Raw genomic sequence first — 15903 nt, forward strand, 5'->3', positions numbered from 1 at the left:
CAGACTGCAGATTGATACTGTATAGAAGGAGTCTGTTTTCAGGGAACAGGCAAGGCACTGTGGCACTGAGTGGAAGAAAGCTAATAGCAACTAGTATGACGGGCAACTCACATCTTAGGCAAAGGAATTCAAGGTCTACCCAAGGTCACACAGTTCCAGAGATGGGAATGGGAAGTGAGGCAGTCCTTTTGGGTGCTTTTCTGCCAATCCTGGGTTTCCACATTACATTAGCATTTCCAGCGGTGACATAGAAGGGTATTGATGAACACTAGTGTCAGTTTTGGAAGTTCAGCAATTTGTGAAATGTACCACTTTCTGTAGCACTTGAGCGTGACTTCTCTATAGTCACACTATTTCCTTCAGGCAGTGTGCCATTAGTTGGCTGAGAGGTCAGTTAAAGGAGAACTGCACTTTTTTATTTTTTATTATTATTTTTTTTAAACTCTTCGGCCACCCCTTGGCCATCTAGATATTTTCAGGTATCAATGTATTGCCACCCCTATCTGAGTAATGGTCTCACATTGACCACCCCAATGAAAAATGTCTGGCTCTGCCAATGCTGCTTTAGCCGCTGGTTGTTTATACTAGGGACCGTCAATAAATGACTATTGTGTTGAAGAGAGTTTCATTAAAAAAAAGTAATATATTCTAAATCACACCACAAATGGATCTATAACCATGTCAAATGATTAGTCCTACCCTAAAAGTATTTTGCATGCACATTTTTTCCAATTTTATGTTTTATTGTTTTAGGGACCTGACTCACAGAGGTTTGTTACAAAAGCCAAACAATATTGTTACTACAGTACTTCTAGCATATTAGCCCTGATAGCATGAGTGTGATAGCATCACTGTCGAAAGCTGGACACACTTGTGTTTGTTGAACAACTTAGACACAGAACTCGTGTTTTCAAAACAAGCCATAAGTATTATAATGATAACAAGAGAGCAAGATTGTTAAGTGACACTTGAAAAAGAAAGTTAGCATGAATGTGATAGCCACTTCTAGTTAATCCATGACTTAGCTAGCTACCGCCAGAAAGGCAGTGCAAATGGGTAAAAGTCGAATGAGATTGAAACGTGAGCGATCACACATGTTGGCATAGATGTGACAAGCTGTCATCAATTCACTACAAGTTTTACGAACTATTTTTTTATCTGCTCGCTAATAAGACAGGGATGCTTGTGCCGCGACATGAGCAAGTGCCGACATGGCAGACAAGCAATTCCGGTCCATGATTTTCAAAATAAAGTGCTAGTTTTTATGATATTTTAAATTGTTTTCAAACTAATTGTGGTCAATGTGTGCATAAATACTAATCTATACATGTATCTATATAGCATATGAAGTACAGTATATACATTCATACAATATATTACCTAATATTGTTTTCAAGCTCATTTTCAAGGTGTGGCAGCTTTTATTTTGTAGTAGCGGTCCGCTGACTACTGTCAACTACACAAAACGTACATCTTCAACAGCCTTCTGCCATTTTATTTTTATGGAGATAGGATAGTGTGGGTTTCCAGTGCATCATGTATGAGCCAAAGTTCCCATCGAATGTGGCCACAGCCCCAAAGACTGTTTAGTTCTGATGGCTAAATTTAGAGCTGCTAGGCCCCTTTCCAAGGTGGGAAGGATAAGATAACATTGAAATAGCCCTCCCACTTTGCACAGTTTGGTTTTGTTTGTCTCTCCTATAACCCTCATGTAACTATTTAATAGCCCTCACTTGGCTGGTGTAGTGCGTGTCCACAAATAGATACTACATGTTGTTGTTTTTACTACATTAATACTTTTTATTCTGTTCCAGGGCGTAATTGGTCACGTAGTATTCTTTCTTTCAGTCACTTCAAAATGTATTATTTCCACCTTGCTCTGCAGAAGTATAGTGGGCCAAAAACATACCATCGCTCTATCGCCATTGTAGTCCCGTTGTAGTTTTCCTTGCTCATGCTCCAATCTAGTCAGGACCAAAGCATGTAATAAGCACTTGTAATTACTATCCTTAACTAGTGTTGGGTTTCTTTGGGAAACTGTGCTCTAATCTTTCCTTCTATCAGAGAGGCATTCTTTTCAATGGATCCTCTTTCTCTTAAAAAGCAAGTTGAAACCATACAAAGGCTATTAAAGATAGAATTAGTGCAGACGGTGGACACAATGTGATCCGTGCTCTACAGTTTCTTGTCATAATGCTTGTGATAATGGGTTCTTTTCTGATTTGCCCATGTCTGAAAGGAATCTGGTATCAGGGAATTCTACCCTTAAAGGGTGGAGACATTTTCTCCCGTCATTGACTTATTTTCACCAGTGACATATGTGATTACACGCATAGTCAGCCAACACAGCCCGAATCTTTACACTTATATGGCATACATTGTCCCTGTCTGGTCCCCTTCTCATGCCCCCTTCAGAGCCACCGAATTGTGACCTTGGTTTCAAGTGGCTGTACTCCGTTAGAAAGCCAACACCTCTCTCGGGAGGAGCTGACCTTGTTGTCTGACACTGTAAATCTGTACACCTCTCTCTTTCTGTTTGCCTCCCACAACTTAATATCAGCAGCATCAACAAGTCGTATTGTGTTTACCTTGCTTTCAATGCTTTGTACTGTCTCTTTGTACTGTGAGTTTTAAGTTGAACTAAGGATGCATTTACTTGTGAACCATCAAGTAAAAAGTGCAATGTTTTCAAAATGATCCCCATCCACATGGGACTTGTCTTAACTGTGACGACCATGGTTAAAAATGGCATCATTTAGTTCCACAAGCATGGACCTATCCCGTACCAGATGTTTCTTTTAGATGGCCACCTTTCCTCTAAATGAGGGGTGTATGTTGAATTACACACTGCTTCTTCCTGCTGAGTCTGTGCTTATGCATTTCCTGCTTCTAGATATTTCATTTTTCATACACACTTTTGAGTAAGCAATGGATGATGGTCTTTCTGATGACTACTGCTATCTGTTAGTATTTGTGCTCCCTGTCCACATCAACCTCCCTGTAAGCCTCAAATGAGAATCTTACTGATGTCGACATATCAGAAATACTCCCAAAGCCTGTATATCTCTGTGTAGGTGTATAATTGCATGCGCATGACCAGATCCGGTCGAGGAATAAGCTCACAATTGTGCTATAACAATGTGTTACTGTAGAATACCAGGAAATTGGTATTGATTCTCACCAGAATGTTTGTTGTGTAAACTACTACAGATGACTTGGCCAGGAGCCTTGAGCTGGACTTTCCATGAGGGATGATTATTTACTAGCTCATTTATATGTTCATTTGTTCATCTTTCAGTCAGAACACACAGGTACAATGATTTGACAAAAAGGGTAAGACGAGAGTAGCTTTCAGACTATCAGTATTATGGATGACATAATTTAATCCCCCAGGATAGCTTGCTTGAGAAAATCGTTAGTTTAGAAATGTGAAAATAAGAGCTTTGTAGTTTCCTAGCAAGTTGTCCTGTTGTTGGAATGCTTATGCTTTGCTTCAGACTGCAGCCTGCGTAACTGCTGGGCAGGGGCCAGCAACCAACCAAGGGAACAGAACAGGAAGCAGATGGAGCAGTTTGGGCTTAACCCTTCCCACGCCACTTTATCCTCTAGGCTCTCCTCCTCCTCCAACCTACAGGCCACTTTGTAGAATGGAAGGAAGGGAGGGTGGGAGTGTTTATGTACGGGGGGGATGGTAGAAACATTACTGCTTAAAGTATCAAGCGGAAAAATAAGATGCTCAGGCAGAAAACAGAGATGCTGCTACACTGAGTATACTGTACAGCAGTGAGTGCGTGTGATGAACGGATTTTACATACAGTAGGGAATTCATCATTACGGGAACTAGCATACTAGCATACTTTCTTTTGCTGCTCCTGTGTCTCTCTCAGCCTCTGTATTTTTCTGTAATGCACACTTGTCTATACCATTCTTTCTCCTCTCAGCCAGACCAGCACATTGGTCTCACAATTAATCTTGTTTACAAGTGCCTATTGCCAATATTTTTCTGTAGGTTGCATGATATAAACAATATACAGTAAAAAAAATGACAAATATGGTCTACGATAGAGATTTTCTATTGTGGTAATGCATGTTGGTGATGCAACCGAGACGTGTCAATTGAGAGCAAAGTAAGTATCATCATCACTGCAAGAGGACGAGGAAAAGCTAAACTAAGACAGCAAAACCATGCTAACTGCTAAGTGAGCTTCAATGTAATGTTGTGAGTAACCAGTTATGAGCAGGAAATGAACAAGTCGATGAATAAGTCTAGAGAGAGGATAATACAACATCTAGCAGCTACACTGAAAGCGAACACGTCCATTTCTAATGGTTCTATTATAATTTATATGGCAGCAGTGGTTCCCACACACTTTACAGTCGCGTACCCCTTCAGACATTTCACCTGAAGTACACCCTACTCCTGAACACTTAAAAGAAAAAAAAAAAGTTTTTGTCTTAATTAACTTGAAATATTGAACATAATTAATTGGTGAATTTTAGGTAGTTTTTCCAGGTTAAAAATGTGTGTTTTGCATGGTCACATTTTGGTAAAGTTTCACATGAGCAGTAATCATCCTACATATCTTTTATTCCAGTTTGATGTTGGCATCTTTCTGTTTGAATGGGGTGACTTTGAGCTTCACTTTTTTGTGCACTCACGACAGCTTTGGTTTAAGTCTCCATATTAACTGAATACCAAATTGAAGGGGAAAGTTTAACAATCGTGATAAGGCAGGACCCAAAGTACAACAATACATACAACCAACGCTAAAGCTTCATTTTTAGGGGAATCCCAAGCTCACAGGTTTTCACCTCTGCACCGTGCGGGGATTAGAACACCGATATAAATATAATCTTGAAAATTAAACACCCTTAATGTACTAAAATAATCACCAAACTTATTTGTTCATAAGATGCACACAGAGCAATGAACAACTCCGTGCTAGTCTCCTTTCTGCTTCCTTCCCGGTTCTCCTTGTGCCGTGAGGCGTTCAGGCGCACTCGTAATTGTGAGTGTTCGGCACTAATTGTTTTTCATTTTTATTCATGTACGCCCGATTATAGGTGTTGTAACTCTGGGGCATGCGTACCACACTGTGGGAACCTAGAGTATATCATGATATAAGATGAACTTATTATTCCTTGTACAGATCTTTACAAGGCTCTTCTATTGTATGTATATTGTGAAATTGCTAGTTGTGGGTGAAATGGAAATTCCATGGTTGTATTCAGGGCTGGACATCGTTTGAATTTGAACAATTCTGGTTCCGATTCCGGTTTCGGTTCCTTTCAATAATTAGCTTGTAGTTTGTTAAATGCCAATAACAGTTTTGGGGTTTGCTCTTCATGGGGAATCTTTAGGGTGGAGTCACATCAAAATGATATTCCTTCACACTTTCTGTTTGAAACATGTGGGCAAGAGGTGTGGTATCACAGCGAATCAGTCGTTATACTTTTTTTTTTCTCTCAATTGGCTGGTAAAGTTGAAAAACAGTGAATGCTTTGTTTTCACCAGAAAAATCCTACATATTATCGAGTCTATCTACAATTTAAAGTGAGAATAGACATCAACTGAACGTGAGATTGGAGATTCTAAGCTCCAAGTGAAATTTACAGAAGCCTTTACGTCTTCTGGTCTTGCACACAGTCAGCACATACAATTTCACAAGGAGACCTCTACAGGGCACCACACAATAAAAAGCAGCAGCTCTAGACAAGTAAAATAACATGAGCCTCTTTCACACACAGACCCTACTAAATTTGCATACTGTATATGTGATATAATAATAGATGCGCTGTGCTTTTCACACTGAACCCGGGGAAGCAGGGCATTGGCTTTGCTGTAACTCTTTGTGCTTTCACACAGCGATGTGCTGTCCCCAAGGCAATCAGATAGTTCTAGATGTTAGACGTGTGACGATTTCAGCGCCAGTATCTTGTGTGACGTATACTTTTCGTCAGGGCAAGCAATGCGGGCCTTTTGTAAAAATTAACACATTTGTTATTCCTCTGTTGTGGCTTTGATGCTACCTCTGAAGCTGAAAAATAGCCAGGTTGGCTAAGCTGGAGAATCGTGTTAAAGCCTGGTAAAGCCTGTTGATTTGATTGGCACACAACAATAACACTGTTGCTTTTAGTCATAGTCAGGCATGCACACATCTTTGCATGCATGTCTTCATACGGGAACCCATAGACATTTTTAAAATGTCCACTTTGAGACCCAAGTGTGCTGGTTTATTTACAAAAATGTAGACATGTAAACAAGGAACCAAAACGACATTTTATGCCCTTTTTGTTTAAACATGGTCTTGTGTGAACAGGCCCTTCCATTCAGTGTCATTCTTCCTCCTTCCACCAACAGAAGTGTGAGCTGAATGTGTCATGGGGGAGGGTGGCAGGACTGACATCTGTGGTCTTCTCCTGCTCACTCTGGCCTTTGCCTTATTGTTCTCAGGGATATAGATCACCATAATAGGAGGACGGCAGGAGAATCCGTGTCAGACAGAAAGGAGGCTACGGCCAATCTCAGGACTCTTCGTTCTTCCGCCAAATGAGCAGCTGAATGTTAAAACCACGACACAATTAATGTAATCGATGGGTGATAGAACATGCATGAGAACATTCACGTCACATTAAAAACAACCACATCAACTGCACACAGGATGCCACGCAGCAACGGTATCGATAGAAATCGGGGGATCATAATATGGTTTTACTGAGTCTGTAAAGCGGACAACTCATTGAAAATATCCAGTTATGGAATGCTGAAAAGGCAGCTAAAATCACATTCAGGAGCCGTATTATATTTACCAAAGATTGACAAGTAGACAGGTGCATGATTTCAGATGTTTGTAATGATTGTTTACATGCAAAACGGGCACAGTTAATCTAGTGACCTAGATGGCGATGTTTGCAGATTTCATACAGATCAAATGTTTTAATGAGTTGATATTATTATCCACTTGCTTTCTGTACACAGGTTTGTACGATAATCTATTATAAAATATTTCACTTTACCACAAGCCATGCATGAGCAAAATGTGTTTATTTTATATACATTTACTGGCTAAGTTTGCCAACTAGTTACGCAGCCTTGTGCACTTCATTATTCAACATTTGCTCCAGTTGTGGAGGTTATATTTAGAAATGTTGTTGGGGAAACCAACACACTGTGTGTACTAAAGGTAGCCAGTGGCTCGATTCTCAGAACAATTACAGGGAACCTCACCATGTAACATTCTACATCCTCATTAATGCTCTTGTGTCTGGATATACAGTTGGCTGGATTCATGCAACATGGCTTTGTTATATGAAAGATGTGGAAACAGACACATTCCAGACATAAATGCATGCTACAGTAAGAGCATAAACATACTCCGTGGGAAACAAATGATTGGAAAGTACTGCTTGGTAGAGAGAATAAACCCAGGTAGAAACAGATGACCCAATGACTGCTGTTTTTAGAGCAGTTTTTGATTTTAGAGCTTATATCCACATAGAATGACTACCTTCATTGTCAGTTTCAGAATACTTGCGACTCTTTGGATAATGGCACAATCTAAATGTAAGGTTCTAGATGTCAAGCAAATGTGTTACATCTCAGCATCATAACACGGAATGCTGTCCTTATTTTAATGGTCAGAAGGCTGAGTGACTCATTCTCTTATGCCCTCAAATTTTGCAAGGAGGGACAGTAAGTTTTAATGCCCATGTTCAGATATCACATCATAGTTGAGAGCCTGTCTATATTGTCCTATGGCTGTATCTGAGAAACTCAAAAGTTGTAGTTGTTTGCTATTTGCCATGCACATAAATAAGCAAAATGCCAATACATATATTACATCATATGAGCAATTTGAGATCGAGTTGGGATGTAATGAGGTTTAGTTTTAATTAGATACAGCTGCTCCTGATCTTATAGATCACGTCATTGTTTCCTTACATTCATTTATTTGTGGCTGCCTGCCACAAACAGATTTGGCAGGCCTGTCACGAAACAAATTTTGCTGGACGATAATTGTCCTACAAATGATTGTTGATAATCACTATTATTGACACAAATGGTTTTGACAATTTTTTCACTATTTATATGGCATAATGATGTGAGTACATTGTATCAAAAGCAATAAACATTTTTCAAGAGTATTTAACATTGTAATTGGAATGTCAAGAGCTTTTAAATAAAATAAATTAAACAACATAATAAATTCAACAAAGACAAAAACAACCCCAATGAAAATAAAATGAACCGTTTCTTTTAGCAAAAAATGCACTTAAATAAAACTCATCAGAACCAAAAACAAAAAAAAATAAACCCTGTCTCCGTTAAGAAATAAATAAGTAAATACAAGCAATAAATACAATAAATAAAATGGAGTATAAAGTCTCTGTAAACAAAATTGCACTTGAATAAATAATGAGTATTGGGTATTATTCCTTAACAGGAAGGCTTAACCCTTTAGGCGCCAGAGTTTTTTTCAGTTTTGACATCACTATTTCAAACGGTTGTGGCTTGAAAATGGTTGGAGATAAAGGCATACTGTAAATTAGAAAAAGTTTGACCCGAAGTTTGTGATGGGAGTAAATGTACTCATCTAATGTGCATATGATGACGTCACCAGGCTCAGAATTTGTCAGATCCCTGTCTCCACAGTACCGGCTCATCAAAATGTCTGATCCACTTGTGATACCCTTCCTCATCTCTCAAGCAAACCCAGACACCATCATCGTCATTTACAGTGAGATCTTGAACACCAACCCCTGCTGCCTACATCACCATCATTACATAGATAGATAGATATAAAGTGTCTAGCTATCGATTATGCCTCATTTATCCAGGTCATTGTATTCTCAGGTCACATCTATTAGCAGTGTATTTTATGCCCGAGGTGTCTCGCGCGGATTGTACCGCGTATGCCGCTATTTCCGCCTTTTTATACATTCCCTTTACCCCACATTATTAGTGGTGTTTTAACAACCCACCACATCCCCTTCTGCTATACCGAACACGGTTTAGCAAAGCATCAGCTAAAGTATGCTGTGTGTGGACTATCATGGCGAGCGGACATGCTGCCGCACGCACAAAGGGCTTCAAAGTCTATAAACTCATAAACTTTGCATAGAAACGCCCACAAATGTTGCTCAGATTGAAGTTACAGATGTCTGCTATATCCTGCTGTAAAGTATTAACTACATGAGGCACTATATTTGCAGAAATGGCTTTTCAAATTGGCAATGTTGCTTGTCGCAATTTTGCAAGCAACAAATAGCGAGCAACACTGAGTGTGCACCATTTTGAGCGGCTTTGTTATGTCCTTTGCTGACCAAACGCCTCAGTAAACGTCGGCTGTCTGCCAGAGAATAAGAAGACTTAGAGGGATCAGTGTTGCGAATTGGCATGGGCCGGTTACCGGTTTCAAGGCATACCACGGTATGAAAAAGTCACAGTTTCAAAACCACAAAAATTTTGCACCAAAGCGTGACCACTACGTGGAAATACTTGTTCACGTTCTGTGTTATTCCTCGGAGTTGAAACTGGACTTTGATGTGTTGAAACTACAGGCGTGTGTTGTGTTGCCATACGTCAGGCACAGATAGCACAGGCAGCCTTACCGGCACCGACGGCCGCTGTTGTCCGTCGACATATTACTCACGCCGTGGGTCACCAAATGTGGAGATGTGATTGAGAAGGAGACAGGAGTGAAGGATAAGTGGTATAAAGTGTTTACACTCCAATGAACAACAAGCCACAACCACTTAACGTCTCAGTTGCTAACAACAATCACATGAACCATAAACTGAAGTTGAAATAATGAAGTCACATTACAAAAAAATATTTATGTTGTGACTTCTTGGGTCACTTGATTTCATTTATTTAGATTTTGATTTGTTTTTTTTGTTGACTAAGAAAATATTTATTGTGCTCTTGCTTGAGTTGCAGGATTAGCCATAGACTGCATTGAGAACTACATTTGATTTATTATTTAGAAAGAATTCAGCTCTTTTTAAATTTATTTTAAATACATATGTTACACTTTCATCGTGTTATGTTATATGGTTTAAAATGACTCTTGTGACTTTTTTTTTCTCTTTTCAATAAAGATATTTCAAAATAACACATTTGGGAACTGTAGTTAGAATACCGTGAAACCGTCAAACCGTGATATTTTTGCCCAAGGTTATCATACCGTCAGAATCTCATACCGGCCCATGCCTATTTGCGAACTTTGTGACGTTGTTGCTATATTTACCAAGTCTTCAGACCCCTCTAGATACTCATTTCCAAAAAAAGACTCGTGACTTTTACTATTAGAAACTTTTGGAGACTCTTGACATCAAAACATGTATCACTCTGAATGAGCAAGGGGTCCTGCTGTGGGCCCCTGCCACATCTAAAAGCACTCACAGTCCGCTTTGTCTACTTTGTGACATGAAACGACAAAAAGAGGCAACAGAAGAAAGTTCATTGCTTTGCTTTTTATTTCCTCACTTTTTGTCACTCCCACAACGTTATTACTTCCTCCTACAGTGTCCATTACAATAACATGCACATGTGTCATGGTCAGTGATGCAAACTAGACAATGACGACATCCCTTCTGAATGTTTAATAAAAATAATCATGGATAATGACAATAATGAGCTGATGGTTTACAAGAACGGTAACATTTCTGAACCCCATCTGATTGATGCACACAAGTCAAAATCAGGTAGTTGAAAAGCACAGGTTTTCACACCACCACCTTTGTAGTATGTAGTAGTAGTAGTAATATGTTATGTAATATGCCGTCCGTGCAGTTCACTCGTTCAGGTGTGAACGCATAATCAAACGCTAGTGTAGACCAAATCAAGTGTATCGAACTCTGGTGCCACTCAGTCTTGGGTTGGGTTGGGGATGAGCATGTCTATATGTGCAATATTTGATGGTGGTAATTTGTGCATTGGTTATTTGTTGGTAGACTGTAGCTTGGCAGAGTGTACATGTAATCATTCAAGCTATAAACAAAAGCCAATTTTGCTTCTTATGTTGTTGGCGCCAGTTCACTCACTATTCCAAACACAAAACCTTCGGTTTACATTTTTGGTGTGAGAAGCAGACAATCTCCTTTTCAAGAAATCAAACTAGAGGGAAAACAGGTATGGTTTACCAAGGTAAGAAGTCTAATTCTTATTGACTGTGTTTTCTAGTCCCTGGGAATGATCCCATTTAATGTACGGCCTAGTCGTTTAGGTGTGTGTGTCTATTCCGGCAGACACAGCAGGCCTCTGAGTTCAGCCAAGGTGTGGGAATCAGACAGTTCATCAGACGTCATTGTTTCTCTGTTAGACCTGCCAGGCCCCAGTTTTACCACAAAACTGCCTATTTTAGAAATTGTGATTAGGCCTTCATGCTGCTTTCCCTTTTCTGCACCTGGCAACTTGCCACTGCTGTAGCCAGACAGCCAACTGGAGTGAGCTGCAGCGAAATGTGGGCCTTCATAGCAATGCAATAGACGCACATAACACCTGTCACAGAGGTTTGTGACACATTCAGAGATTAGCACAATATAGAGTGATGCTTGCAGTGTGTTTACCTCTGTAAGCCTTGGCAGTGCTTATCCTTATGTGTAATGACTCTAAAATACACACATGGATATGTTTTAGGGACAACAAAATCATTTGATTACTCGTAAATGTACCAAACTAATGTACTATATACTAAGTTGTGTGCAGCCTTTATCATATTATCATGTGTGCCTGGAAGATAACAAGTATCAGTATGTTATCTAGAATGAAATGATTATATCAACAGAGGCAAGCTTGGACTAAATCATGTTAAGAGTAATGGCGGTGTCCATAGTACAATGCAGTGTTTCCGATATATTTATTGGGCCGACACAAATACATTTGACGCTGATCTGTTTGCTCTCGCTCTACCACATTATAATAGGACTGTCTGTGAATGTTACTTGTCATTACAACTCCGAACAGTAGGTGGGTTTATGCATTGTAAGCTTCTTAATACACCTCGTATGCACCTGGTCTACCAGAGAATATGATGATGTAGCAGGAAGGATCAGTGATTTTCAGACTCGTTTATCACGGGTAACTGGTTCCAGACCCGACCGCAATAAGTGCATTCTGCGAAGTAGGATTCAGTATTCATAAACAGAATATTTTCGTAGTTAGAGCATGGAAAACCCGTTTGTGACTTTCTAAATATGGGTTTTAACATTATTAGAGCGCTTAAGACATAAAATAACACCTCAATAGTCACTTTTATACGCCTCTTTTCTTTGTTTACGTCACATTTCACAGGCTACAGGATCACTGGACATAACAGATGGCAAGCTCGTGAGCTAACTACTTAGCCTCTCCAATTTACTTACTCTAAACTAGACATGGGGCCAGTATGAGATTCTGACGGTATGGTAACCTTGGGCAAAAATATCATAGTTTCACAGTATTATAATTGAAGCTCCAATATGTGTTATTTTGAAACACATTTTTATTGAAAGGAAGAGGGGGAAAAAATGTAAAGGTCATTTTTAAACGTTTTAAAATGTAATAGCACATAATAGAAGTGGAATATATGTATTTAAAATAAATAACAAAAAATAACAGAATTATTTCTAAATAAATAATAAATGAAATGCAGTTCTTAATTCAGTCTACGATTGCTAAACTTGCCAGTCATGTCTCAAGACCATACATATTTTCTCACAAAAAACAAAGCAAAGGGCAAATAAATGCAATCACTGGCAATCAGTGGCTCAAAAAAGGTCACAACATAAATAATAATTGTAATACAAATCGTAATGTTAGGTTATTGTTTCATGGTGTAGTGAATGTGGTTGTCCACAAGTGTTTTGGAATTGTTGGATTGTGTATTCGCTGAGTTGCTTGCATCAGCAAGTTTCACTTGACATGACAACGCAGGACATGACAAAATATTTCCACATAGTGGCCGCACTGGACCTCCACTTTCTCTCATACTGTAGGCTGGTATGACAGACTATTTTAGTGGTTTTGAAAGCGTGACTTTTTCACACCGTGGTATAAATTTAAACCAGTAACCGGCCTATGCCTATTCTGCCTTATGAAATCTGTTTTTTTTTCCCAACTTTTTTTTTTTTACCTTTTACACTTATTTTACCAGCAGTGTGTGCATTATGGGTTAGTGAATGAAATAGATGCAGAATGCGAATGCGTAGATGCTCACATTTATTGATGCAATAAATCATTGGACAATTTTGCCCAGTAATTAAGAAATGGCTGTAGCCTGGCAGACTTTTCTAGCGGGATGTCAACCTCTGCTGTAACTAACGCCCGTGCTTGTGATAAAGGAAGATGTAGTCACCGATGTAATTCTAATTACGTTATTAATGTAAGAAATTTTTATGACACCCTTATTTTGTTGACACTATTAGACAAGATGTGGCAAACAGTGCTCTTATTTTGAAAGCCGGAAATGTGTTGTGGGTATTGAGAATGTGTCTTGACAGTTAAGACGAGCTGGGTGCAAGTCTAAACGTGCCTCTCGTCTTTTTAGCTCAGAACCTGCACATCGTTAGCGGGCATTGTAAAACAACACAGTATGAACACGGCTCATCCAGCCTGAGTCGCACACACACACAGCAGCGCTAACATGCTTTGCTAAACTAAGCTAACCTCGCTAGCTTCCCTTCACGCTCCATAAGAGAGGAGTTTACAAGGTTTTTCGCCACCGTTTTGACAGATTTAGTTTGGGAGGGGCTGGTTGGTGTTTGTGATGAGATTCCGCCACAACTGAGTGGTCCGCCGCAAAATACCGCACAAATGTTCCCTCTCCCCACAATGGCATTATTTCATTCACATTATGTCACTTTCCGCGAGATTCCGCATTTCGTTTTTATGGGCCAATTCCAGAGTTGGGTTTGAGTTTTCTGTGGGTTACGGCTGCAACAGCAGCTCATGTTAGGCATTATTGTGCCTATTGTCAGATAATTCAAACCTGTAATAATAGCTTTTTGTTCGATCAAGTCTGACATTTGTGGCTCTCACCAAATATTACAGTAACATTACTGACACCTACTGACCAGTGTAGAATACTACATATCATTCACAGCATCTTTGAATCAATACCTGAATGCCTTGTATTTGAGTTCGTTTAACCATTGTTATGCTTGAAAATGCTTCATTTCGGCAAAAAAATTGATAACATAGTTTTTTTTTTACTAATAATAGGCCGTATTCAACCACTAAACAGCATGATTTATTAATTAATATATTTTTCAGAGACGGAAATTCACAGTGCAAATTGCCGATGGATGACTGTATATGTTTTAATGATTATGTTTGTACTCACTTTTTGTCACTCTTACAACGTTATTATAGTGGCATCACAATGACATTCTTGTGCGCCATGGGCAGGTTTGCAAATGATGCAAGTGATGGTCATCTAGCGCAGTGTTTCCCAACATTTTTTGTCTTGTGTACCCCCAGAGCTTTTTTGTCATACCATGAGTACCCCCTCACTCATACGTGTTGATAATTCTTCAGAAGTAGAATGTAACCTGTGCCACAGGTTATTGTCTCCCTGAGATAATTAGCTGTAGCGCACACATTCCATTTTATTGCCTGGATTAATATGAAACGACTGACAATATTTGCTTATCATCTTCGAAATTAAATGTTTGCAAGTACTCCCAGCAATTTGCTTGCATACACGTACCCCTGGTTGGGAATCACTGATCTAGTGCACCAACCCACCACCACAGATAGGTTGCAGTCCTGTGGGAAACATTCCCGTTTGTTGCCCCGTTGTTAAAACACCTCCATTTTCAGTCACAACTATATTACTAGCTGTTGATGGTGTGTGAAAATGTTCATAACAATATGAATGTCACTCTCTGATTCATACATCATGTAATGGTGAGGAAAAGGTGTTGAATGTGAATTTTTTTTTTTTTACCAATACAGACTTTCGTTCACTTTTTTTTTTTTTTTTTTTTTTTTTTTTAAATAAAGTTTCCCAGAGTACATACATCTTTAAACAGCCTAGGAGCATCTCTGTGTGGACAATTCCAAATGACGTCACTACTCCCGTATCTCTCCACTCTGCAGTTGAGGACTCTACAGGCTTGTGTTTGTACTTCTTAAATTAATGATATTATTAGGTCTTTTTTTAGCAATCTTTTGCAATTTTCCCACTGTCAGGCGCTTTCTGTAGTCGTGAGACAAATGCAAAGCAATTGCCATACACCTGGCTCCTAAACACATAAACATGTCTTTTCTCTTGTCTGCCCTCATGACGACACGGTGGCTGTGTTCTTTCAAAATAAACAAATGCTGCACCAGCTTCTTCTTTGAATTAGAAAATACAATTGGCACAATATTTTTTCAGATATGGCAGAAAAGCGGACATTGTCCGAAAGGCATTACATCATACATTTTGATTGGCATGGCTCCCAGTTAGGGAGGGGCAATATGGCCTGAAGTCCTGAAGTCCATATTGCAGTATACATTGCGGCCTCTTGCAATAATGATATATATCACTATATTTTTTGGCATTATTTTCTTGAACTTTATTGAGACATACACATAGTATACCAAATATCAGGATGAATATAAAATAAAACGATAAATATAAAATGGACTTTGAGTCTCCTAAATAAAAATTAAAATTGATCACAATATTTCTGATTTTGAACCACTGTCACTGTCATTATTGTCTGAATATTGACAAAAAAACAGAGAAATAACCTGGAAATTCTCTGAAGTTCACAATGTGTGTCGAGACGTCAGCTCTTTTGTCTGATCTATTGCATACACTTCCATGATGCAGTGGATCATTGGGCAGTTTTGCCCAGTAATTCAAAAGCAAATGTAGCTTGGCTAACTTCTCTAATTGGATGTCAGCCACTTCAAACATTTCTACAAAATCC

At 39.1% G+C, this 15903-nt stretch overlaps 1 protein-coding gene across 5 annotated transcripts in view; it reads left to right on the top strand.

The window, feature by feature from the left end:
* Positions 1-15903, top strand: part of ankrd11 (ankyrin repeat domain 11) — a 137712-nt gene that overhangs the window by 42537 nt on the left and 79272 nt on the right. The gene's annotated exons all lie outside the window — the stretch shown is intronic.

Source organism: Dunckerocampus dactyliophorus, chromosome 3 (assembly GCF_027744805.1).
Source record: "Dunckerocampus dactyliophorus isolate RoL2022-P2 chromosome 3, RoL_Ddac_1.1, whole genome shotgun sequence".
Classification (NCBI taxonomy): domain Eukaryota; kingdom Metazoa; phylum Chordata; class Actinopteri; order Syngnathiformes; family Syngnathidae; genus Dunckerocampus; species Dunckerocampus dactyliophorus.